Source organism: Hylobates moloch, unplaced genomic scaffold (genome assembly GCF_009828535.3).
Source record: "Hylobates moloch isolate HMO894 unplaced genomic scaffold, HMol_V3 SCAFFOLD_5, whole genome shotgun sequence".
NCBI classification, from domain to species: Eukaryota; Metazoa; Chordata; class Mammalia; order Primates; family Hylobatidae; genus Hylobates; species Hylobates moloch.
In genome coordinates this window covers 29872932-29883665 of record NW_026652280.1, presented here as the reverse complement: position 1 = coordinate 29883665, position 10734 = coordinate 29872932, and the positions used below count along the sequence as shown (strand labels likewise).

The 10734-nt window shown below is 46.6% G+C and overlaps 1 long non-coding RNA gene across 1 annotated transcript in view; it reads left to right on the top strand.

Annotated features, from left to right (window-relative positions):
• Nucleotides 1–153: 153 nt before the first annotated feature.
• LOC131383442 (uncharacterized) overlaps nt 154–10734 on the top strand; it is an 85627-nt gene continuing 75046 nt past the window's right edge. The window contains exon 1 of the long non-coding RNA XR_009213473.1: nt 154–301. This is a non-coding gene — a long non-coding RNA (uncharacterized LOC131383442). The remainder of the gene's footprint in view (nt 302–10734) is intronic.

Here is a 10734-nt window from a genome sequence, read left to right as displayed (position 1 = left end):
GTGAGTGAAAGAGGCCACCTTTTCCCGGTAGTAGCAGAGCCAAAACTCCAGCCTTCAACCCACAGACCTGGGCCTGCCCCCAAGCATCGCCACCTACTCCGTCATCTGTGACTTTTGCCTCCCTGCATCTCAGTTTCTGTGCCTGTCAAGTGGAGATATAATACTTCATTCTGGGGAGATACAATGAAGCACTGCTGGTGAAAAGTACACGTGCTGTACAAAATTAGGAAATCCTTGTCACCAGACTTAGAGAAAAATACAAAGTGGAGTTGACTCCCAGGATGGAGACACAGCTTCCCAGGTAAGGACATGGCTCAGTTTTCACCACACTGAGCTGCTGCCTGAACCCAGGGTGATGGAGCCCGGGGCTGGCCTTTCAGTCCTGGCCACACCTGCTGGGTTTCAGGTCACGCATGCAGCCAGTTCATCACACCTCCGCTCACGCAGCGAGCAGACTGAAGCTCTGCCCTGACAGACTTCTGGCTGCTCGAGCCTTTTGGTCTTTCTCATTCTCTCATGAAAATGCCAATGCTGGCCAAAGACAGAAGCAACCAGGGCACCCTAACTCTTAAAGGCATCAGGATCACCTGGGAATCTTATTAAAAAGGCGGGCTTTGGGGTCCCGACCTCAGGTTCATGGTGGGTCAGCTATTGAGGTGGGACCAAGGGATGTGTGTAGTTAGCAGCTGCTCAGTTTGCTAGGGAGCCAGACAGCAGGACGCTGTGGAGGAGCCTTGTGTCTGGATCAAGAAAGGGGCCCTCAGAGGGGAAATGGAGCTCCAGCAAAGAGATGCGCAGCCAGGATTAGGGGTACGAAGCCAGGATGGATGGACTGACTTCTGCAAAGACAAGTCAGGGCTTCCTCCTGGGCTTAGGCCGGAGGAATTAAGGCAGTGACAGCGTGGGCCCAGGAAAGGGGAGCTCAGAGGTGCCAAACCTGGAGGCCACCATGCTGCAACTCACCTCAAACAGCTGGGTAAACTGAGGCAAACTAGCTCATCCCCTGTCCTCAGGATGTAGTGCCTAGGAGCCTGCCAGGCTGGAGGGCCTGGAGGAAGAGACTTTCGTTTTCCTTGTAGGAGCAGTGAGGTGAGGCTGGGCCCTGAGAATCCTTCACTCTCTCGCTCTCCTGGAGGGTAAAAGACAGGCCTGATCACCTGTCCCCTCCAGCACTGTTTGGCTCAGATCTATGCTAGCGGAGCGGGGAGTGGGTCCACTGGGACTCCCTGGAAGACCACTTTGCAGCTCTGGAAAGTCCCCTGGCAGTGCCTTCCTGACCCCTTGGCCTCAATTGTCTGCTGTGTCTGGCTTCATGGGCTTCTAAAGGAAATGTCTACATATTTGAGACATGATTCTATCTGATGCCAGCCTGATACTTCCAGCAGCTTCTTCACTCCCCAGAAGCTGAAAATGATGACTTGAAGAGGCCATGGTCACAGCCCTGAACCCAGGCCTGGGAAGTGCAGGCTTAGCATCTAGTCCACTAACCTTGGCCATGGGCTGTGGCAACCTTGGTTTTCATCATCTATAAAATGATGGGGCTGGGGAGAGTAAGAAGAATTCGATTTTCAAACTTTTCTGTACTTGACTGTGGAAACCTTTCTTCAAGAAAAGCTGACAGAGGAAGCAAATATCTGAGGATCCTCTTGGAGCTGCTGCTGTGTTTGAAATGGGAACTGGAACATCAGGCTCCGCGATCCTTCCTCAGTCTAGGCAGAAAGCCCAGGGCTCTTTGGGGCCTGTTGTGTTTTGTATGAGACAGGGGCTTGCTGTTTCACCCAGGCTAGAGTGGTGCAGGGGCACAATCATAGCTCACTGAAGCCTCAGACTCCTGGGCTCAAGTGATCCTCCTGCCTCAGCCTCTCAGATAGCTAGGACTACAGGTGCATACCACTACACCCTGTTTATTTTTATTTTTTTATTTTTTGTAGAGACATATGTCGCCCAGGCTGGTCTTGAACTCCTGGCCTCAAGTGGTCCTCCTGTCTTGGCCTCCCAAAGTTTTGAGATTACAGGCATAAGCCACCATGCCTAGCCCAGGGCCTATTTAAAAACCCATGAACGTAGCTCAGCCATCCTACTCCTAGGTATTTACCCAAGAGAAATGAAAACATATGTCCACACAAACACTTGTACACAAATGTTCATTGCAGCCATTTTGGTAATAGCTCCAAACTAGAAGCAACCCAAATGTCCATCACAGATAAATGGATAGACAGATTGTGGTATATTTTTACAATGGAATGAAAAAGAACCAATGAAATGAAAGGGGATGGATGAACTACAGATGTGCGCAGGAACATGGATGAACCTCAGAATCATGATGCTGAAGCGAAAGAAGTCAGACCAGGCCAGGCGTGGTGGCTCACGCCTGTAATCCCAGCACTTTGGGAGGCCAAGACAGGAGTTAAGACCAGGACTTCAAGACCAGCCTGGGCAACATACATCTCTACAAAAAATAAGAAATAAAAATTAGCTGGGTGTGGTGGCTCATGCCTATAATCCCAGCACTTTGGGAGGCCAAGGTGGGCAAATTACTTGAGGTCAGGAGTTCAAGATCAGCTTGGCCAATACGTTGAAACCTCATCTCTACAAAAAATACAAAAATTAGCCTGTCATGGTGGCACATGCCTGTAATCCCAGCTACTCGGGAGGCTGAGGCAAGAAAATTGCTTAAACGTGGGAGGCAGAGGTTGCAGTGAGCTGAGATTGCCCCACTGCACTCTAGCCTGGGTGACAGAATGAGACTCTATCAAAAAAAAAAAAAAAAGGCAAAACATTTTTTATTTTATTTATATAAAATTCTAGAAAATTCCAACTAACCTATAGTGACAAAAACCAGACCATTGATTGCCTAGGGATGGGGTGGGGAGGAAGGGAAAAATTACAAAGGGGTATTAGGAAATTTTAGGAGTGATGGAAACTGTTGTACACCTTGATTAAGGTGTGGTTTTATGGGTGCATACAAATATCAAAACATATCAAATTGTATTTTTAAATATGTACAGTTTATTGTAAGTTAATTATACCTCAGTAAAGTTGTAAAAGAAAGAAAATGCCAACAGATTTTTTCATCTTAGAGAACTAGCTTAAAAAGCACAAAAATTCTCACCAGGCCAGGCGCAGTGTCTCACTCCTTCAGTCCCAGCACTTTTTTTTTTTTTTTTTTTGAGAGGGAGTCTCACTCTGTCACCCAGGCTGGAGTGCAATGGCGCGATCTCTGCTCACTGCAACCTCCACCTCTAGGGTTCAAGCGATTCTCCTGCCTCAGCCTCCCGAGTGGCTGGGATTACAGGTGCCCACCACCACTCCCGGCTAATTTTTGTATTTTTAGTAGAGACAGGGTTTCACCATATTGGTCAGGCTGGTCTTGAACTCCTGATCTCAAGTGATCTGGCCACCTTGGCGTCCCAAAGTGCTGGGATTATAGGCGTGAGCCACTGTGCCTGGCCCAGTCCCAGCAATTTGTGGGGCCGAGGAGGGTGGATCGCTTGAGCCCGGGAGTCTGAGACCAGCCTAGGTAACATGGTGAAACCCCATGTCCACAAAAAATACAAAAATCAGTTGGGCATGGTGACACATGTCTGTAGTCCCAGCTACTCTGGAAGCTGAGGTGGGAGGATCGCTTGAGCCCAGGAGGTCAAGTCTGCAGTGAAGCATGATGGTGCCATTGCACACCAGCCTGGGTAACAGAGTGAGACCCTGTCTCAAAAAAAAAAAAAAAAAATTCTCACCCAATTCTCACCAAATCTAGTCCTGTGAGGGTTTCTCCAGAGACCTGTGACCAATATTGAGCCCAGTTCCTGTCCTGCTAGCGTTCCGTCACCCGGCTGGGGAAAGGCACTGGAGGTTTCTGGAAAGGTACAGGTGAAAACCCCTTTCCCCTTTTGCTGGCAAATAGCATGAGAACTCCGTTTTCTATTTTCAAGTGGCTGCAAAGCAAGAGTCCCTTAGTTTCACGTTTGCTATATCCTCACTCGGCAGGGCTGGTTGTGTTCCCATTAATGAGCCTTCAAAAAGCCCAACACTCTCCTCTCCACTCCCAGTTTTGTTCTTTAATCTTCAGACTGTCTTTTTGCGGGGCTGGCTCCCACCTGGGGCTCGCTGAAGACAAGCGCCCTGAGGACCTGTCCCCTGGGAGCCGCTTCTCCAGGAAAGGGGCCACAGTAGTATGGGCAGCAGACGGGGTAGGGGTGCTAGGTCGCAGATTTTCCAAACATTTGACTGAAATGAAAAAAAAAAAAAAAAAAAAACAGACTTGTGATGCCAGGTATAAAACAGAGAAGCTAGGCAGGTGTCCATGACTTCCTTCTCTGCCAGGAGCCTCTAAGTGCTTGGCAGGACTCAGAGATTTACCAGGAAAGCACTAATCAAGTGCTTTGGTTTGATTGCTTTGTTTTAAAAAGCCCTTTCCTAGTACCTGTATGTGCTGAGTGCTGTGTTGGGTGCTGGGAACTGTGCAGTAAGCTCATGATTGAGTGGGCATGGTCCAATCAGAGATAAGCCCCAGAGGCTGTGGGGCATCATGTGGGTGAAGGCGGTCATGTGCTACTTTGAGGCCATGCCAGACACTTTCTAAGTTCCTGCATTCTTCCAAAATGTTAGGAATTAAAGCAAGGGGAGGTTCTCTTGGCCAAGAATCATCAGGCAGTGAGGATGTGGGAAACCATGAAGGAGAGGAAGAAATGGTCAGCCCAATGGGAAAGCCAGAAATCAATCTAGTATGAGAAATAGAGTTTAATCCGATTGGCCCCAGTGCTCAATATGACAACAATTATGTAAAAGTTGAATACAAAACAGAAATATGTGAATTCCACACAGATATATCCACTATTGGAAATGCATATAAGCTATCTATGGAGTATGCCTCAAACTGAAGATAATGGTTATGTTGAGGGCATGGCGTAATCAAGAAGGACTTTTGCTTGATCTATATTGTTTGAATATTTTATAATTAACTTTCCATGATATCTGTGAATTTTTCTTTTACTTTTTCAAATTTTTTTTTGCTTCTGAATGACAAATATGCCATATTTTTCAATTTTCTTATATTTTTTAAAAAAAATCTTCATAATTTTTTATTTTTAGTGGAGATGGAGTTTCACCATGTTGGCCAGGCTGGTCTCAAACTCCTGGCCTTGAGTGATCCACCTGCCTCAGCCCCGTAAAGTGCTGGGATTACAGGCATGAGCCACAGCATCTGGCCAATTATAGTAAAACATATATAACATAAAAATTTACCATCTGAACCATTTCTTTTTTTTTTTTCCTGAAATGGAGTCTGACTCTGTCACCCAGGCTGGAGTGCAGTGGCACAATCTCGGCTCACTGCAACGTCCATCTCCTGGGTTCAAGTGATTCTCCTGCCTCAGCCTCCCAAGTAGCTGGGATTATAGGTGCCTGCCACCACACCTGGCTAATTTTTGTATTTTTAGTAGAGAGGGGGTTTCACCATGTTGGTTAGGCTGGTCTCGAACTCCTGACCTCAGATGATCTACCCACCTCGGCCTGCCAAAGTGGGATCACAGGCAAGAACCACCGCGCCCGGCCCATCTGAACCATTTCTAAGTGAACAGTTCAGTGGCATTAAGTACATTCACAATGTTGTGCTGTTATCACCACTACCCATCTCTAGAGCATTTTCATCTTCCCAAACTGAAATTCTGTATCCATTAAACACTAACTCCTCATTCACCTTTCTCCCACCAGCCTCCTGGCAACCACCGTTCTGTTTTCTGCCTCTAGGAATGTGACTGCTCTAGGTATCTCATGTAAGTGGAATCATAGTATTTGTCCTTTTGTGTCTCGCTTACTTCACTTAACAAAGTGTTTTCAAGGTTCATCCACATTGTAGCATGTGCCAGAATTTCCTTCTTTTTGAAGGCTGAATAATATTCCACTGTGTGGATATTCCACACTTTGTTTATACCCACTTCTATTGATGGGCATTTGGGTTGTTTCCACCTTTGGCTATTGTGAATAATGCTGCTATGAACCAGGGTGTGCAAATAGCTGTTTGAGTCCCTGTTTCCAGTTTTTTGGAGGAACATACCCAGAAGTGGGCTTGCTGATCATATGGTAATCTATGTTAAATTTTTTTGAGGAGCCACAATACTAGCTCCCACAGTAGCTGCTCCATTTTCCATACCCACCAGCAATACACCAGGGCCCCAATTTTCCCACATCTTCTTCAACACTTGTTATTTTCTGTTTCTTTGGTTACAGCCATCCTAATGGGTGTGAGGTGGTACCTTATTGTGGCTTTGATTTGCATTTCCCTAGCAATTAATGATGGTGAGCATATTTCATGTGGATCCGTACATTTTAAGTAATATTTAAAAGATTTCAGCAGGCCGGGCACGGTGGCTCACGCCTGTAATTCCAGCACTTTGGGAGGCCGAGGCAGACAGATCATGAGGTCAGGAGATCAATACCATCCTGGCTAACATGATGAAACCCTGTTTCTACTAAAAATACAAAAAATAATTTAGCTGGGTGTGGTGGTGTGTACTTGTAGTCCCAGCTACCCAGGAGGCTGAGGCAGGAGAATTGCTTGAACCCGGGAGGTGAAGGTTGCAGTGAGCTGAGATCGTGCCACTGCACTCTAGTCTGGGTGACAGAGAGAGGCTTCATCTCAAAAAAAAAAAAAAAAAAAAAAAAAACAGCAATAGAGAAAAATGTAGTGGAATATCTGGAAAACCTTTACACATCCATCTTACCTCTTGAAATGTTTCTGGTTTTCGACAAACATGATGTCTTTTGCCTTCCACTGTGTGGAGTGGCTCAATAGCCGCCCGCTCATCTCTGAGACTACTTGACCTTGAAGCAGTTTCTAGAAATGCCCCTGAACAGCTGTTGATGAATCCACATGGTTTAAAGAGACTTGCTAAAGGTGGGTGGGTGGTCTGGCTGTCTTTACTTTACTGGGTTTCTTGTTTACAGAGTGAGCCAATAGTTTTTTCTCAATGCCCACTCATCCCCATCTCTAGTCAGCTCTTGTAGCTGGCTTCTGATCCAGAGAGGAGACATTTGTAAGATGCAGCCCAATTCAGAGTGAACATTGAGACTTCTTGGCTAAAATTTGCAATCTCTCAGACTAAAAAGCTCAAGCCATTTTAATGATATGACTCATTCTTGAAATAACACATTTTTACATATTTTGATCAAACTGGAAGTCAAGCTGAATATTGCTCACCTGTCACACCCTTTCCTCTTTTCCTGTTTTCAAAGCCTAGCTCAGCTTCCTGGGGGTAAAGTGGTGTTTATTAAAAATAAACATTTAAGTTCCCCTTTGGGTTCCCAGAAGGCACAGATCATTATGGTGGGGGATTCCCAGCTGGGGAAAGTGCCCTCAGAGAGCAACTTCTTCAAAATCTCACTATGGTTGTAATTCAATTAAAGAAGCTTCCAGAACCCATCTTTGTGGGCTTTTGCCCTGTGTGGGCGGCAAGCCACCCAGGCGCCGAGGCAAGAGACCAAGGACACGAGCTGTTCCAGTATAATAAAATACAAAACAAGAATAGTTATACCAGATATAGATCTTAGATATGATTATATATGAATATCATTAATCATTAGTTTGTAGCAATTACTCTTTATTCCAATATTATAATAATCCTCGTTCTATAATCATAACCTAGGAAAAACCATGCCATACAGAGATGGGAGCTGAGGGGACACAGTGAGAAGTAACCAGAAGACGAGAGTGCGAGCCTTCTGTTATGCCCAGACAGGGCCACCAGAAGGGCCCCTTGGTCTAGCGGTGACACCAGCATCTGGGAAGACACCCGTTGCCAGGCGGACTGAGGTCTAGCGGTAGCGTTAAGGGTTAAGGGAAAACACCCGCTACTTAGAAGACCAGGAAAGGGAGTCTCCCTTTCCCCGAGGGAGTTTAGAGAAGACTCTGCTCCTCCACCTCTTGTGGAGGGCCTGACATCAGTCAGGCTTGCCCGCAGTTATCCGGAGGCCTAACCGTCTCCCTGTGTCCCTGTGATGCTGTGCTTCAGTGGTCACACTCCTAGTCCGCCTTCATGTTCCATCCTGTACACCTGGCTCTGCCTTCTAGATAGCAGTAGTAAATTACCGAAAGTACTAAAAGTCTCTGATATGCAGAAATAATGGCGTAAGCTGTCTTTCTCTTTGTCTCCTCTCTCTCTCTGCCTCGGCTGCCAGGCAGGGAAGGGCCCCCTATGTGGTGGACACGTGACCCACATAACCTTACCTATCATTGGAGATGACTCACCCTCTTTACCCTGCCCCTTTTGCTTTGTATCCAATAAATAACAGTGCAGTCAGACATTCGGGGCCACTACCGGTCTCCGTGCATTGGTGGTAGTGGTTCCCCGGGCCCAGCTGTCTTTTCTTCTATCTCTTAGTCTTGTGTCTTTATTTCTACACTCTCTCGTCGCCACACACAGGGAGAAGCCCACCGACCCTGCGGGGCTGGTCCCTGCAGCCCTGCTATTTCTTCTGTCATCTTTTTTTTTCTTGCAACTCCCAACATTTATTTGGTGTAATAATGAAAATGATACAAAACAAAATCAAGGATTGTTTGACACCTTTTTTCCTAAATAGAAACTTTCACCAAAAGAGGATACAAGATTTAAAGATCTTTCTCCAAAATGAGTAAATGACCTCAGTTTTAATTCTTACTGAGGTTACTAAGTAGCTATCAGTATATTATTTTCTACTTGTGTCTAGGAGGGAAATTTTTATGTAGGGGGAGGTAAGGCCTTAGCAGAGAAATCAAGTTGTCAGTCGGGAGCCAGCCAGCTTCTGCCCTGCAGTTACTGCTAGAGCTTCACTGAGCTGCATATACACAGACCTGTTTCACAGTGGGATTGAGGAGAGGCTGAATGAATGGCCGTTTGCTAAGCTGGTGGGCACTGCAAGCTCTAGCATTTACTACCCACCAGAAAGGCAAAAGGTGAGGTCTTTATGGGAAAATCTGATGCCCCCAGCTCCTACGACGGCTGTAGCCTAGAATCAAATCACCCAGGACTTGGTATAATGTTGAGGTAAGTGGCCTAGTGAACTGCCATCTTTTCTATCTGGCAAATGGTCACCCAGGCTGGAGTGCAGTGGCGCGAGCTCGGCTCACCACAGCCTCCGCCTCCCGGGTTCAAGCGATTCTCCTGCTTCAGCCTCCCTAGTAGCTGGGATTACAGGTGTGCACCACCACACCTGGCTAATTATTGTATTTTTAGTAGAGACGGGGTTCCACCATAGGTCAGGAGAGTCTCGAACTCCTAACCTCAAGTGATCTGCCTGCCTTGGCCTCCCAAAGTGCTGGGATTACAGACATGAGCCATTGCACGTGGCCCCTGGCTAATATTTTATCTGCTCTTCAAGACCCTGCTGAGGCCCTGTCTCCTTGGTACAGTCTTTCTTGGCTCCCCTGGGCAGCTAGAAACCCCCTCCTCTGGGCCTCCTCAGCACCTTGAGAGCACTTAGTCCATCCAAGTGGGGTCCAGTGTTGATATTTTCTCTCTCCCATTAGCCTAGAACCCTGCAAAGTGTCTAGCACATCACAGGCCTTCATCAGTCTGTGAATGCTTTTCACTTCTTGCTGTGGTTTCTGACGAGGCGGAACCAGGCTCCCCTAGTTTGCACCTTGGTTTTCTTTGGAGGCTATGAGGCTAGAGAGAGGATACACTAGTGCCACTGCAGGGGATGCATGCTATTCCTGTTCCCGTCTTCATAGGGAGATGCTTCCAAGGGCAGCTCCTTTTGCTGGAGTTTGGAGTTGAAGGGGGAAGTATGGGTTTCATACAGAGAAAAGCCACACACCTATAATTGTAGGCACTTTCCCAGAAACTTGAGCCTGACCCCAGGACTGCACCCTGTCGAGCTCTGTTGGGTCACAGCCAGCCTCTGCATTTCCTGAGGGGCTTCCTGACTCTGGGGAAACATGGGCTTCCTGATTGCAGGGCAAGAAATGGGTTAGGGGCTGCCAAGGGGACAGTTAAGGAGCTGAGGAGCCACTGACGTGCCAATTCCTTCTCTGTGCAGATTTTATAGGGGAATGAAAGTCAGGAAAACAGCCATTTACAAATGTGTGTGTATGTTCACTGGAGCACTCTTCACAATAGCAAAGACATGGAGTCAAATTAGGTGCCAATCAGTGGTGGACTGGATAAAAGAAAATGTGGTACATACACCATGGAATACTACGCAGCCACGAAAAGAATGAAATCATGTCCTTTGCAGCAACATGGTTGCAGCTGGAGGCCGTTATCCTAAGCAAATTAGTGCAGGAACAGAAAACCTAATGTGGCAGGCCAGGTCTCACTAACACAGGCCTCCATAACAACTGTTTCAGCACTGACTGAGTGGTTAAGTTAATATTAAAAGCTGAAAGAGCCAGTATCTTTATACAAAGGCTGGAATGTAACAAAAGCCCACCAAGAGTTTTGCCTAGGCCTTTTCTGGACCTTGGAGCATAACAAGATAAAGCAGGAATCTTTAACAGGACCCATATAGGATTAAACACGTTTTTATTGAGGGTCTGAAGAAACTCCCCAGACCTCCACAGGCAAGTTTATTAGGGGTCTGAAGGAACTACCCAAACCTCCATGATTTAGCAGGAGACAAGATAAGGGTAATTACCCCTGGCACCTGCACCCATCTAGATTAAGTAAATTTACTGAGGCTCCAGAGGAAGGTCTTCAAGACTCAGACCTTAGTTATAGATTAAAAGAAGTTAATCACTTAGGTCTTTAGATGAATGCACAC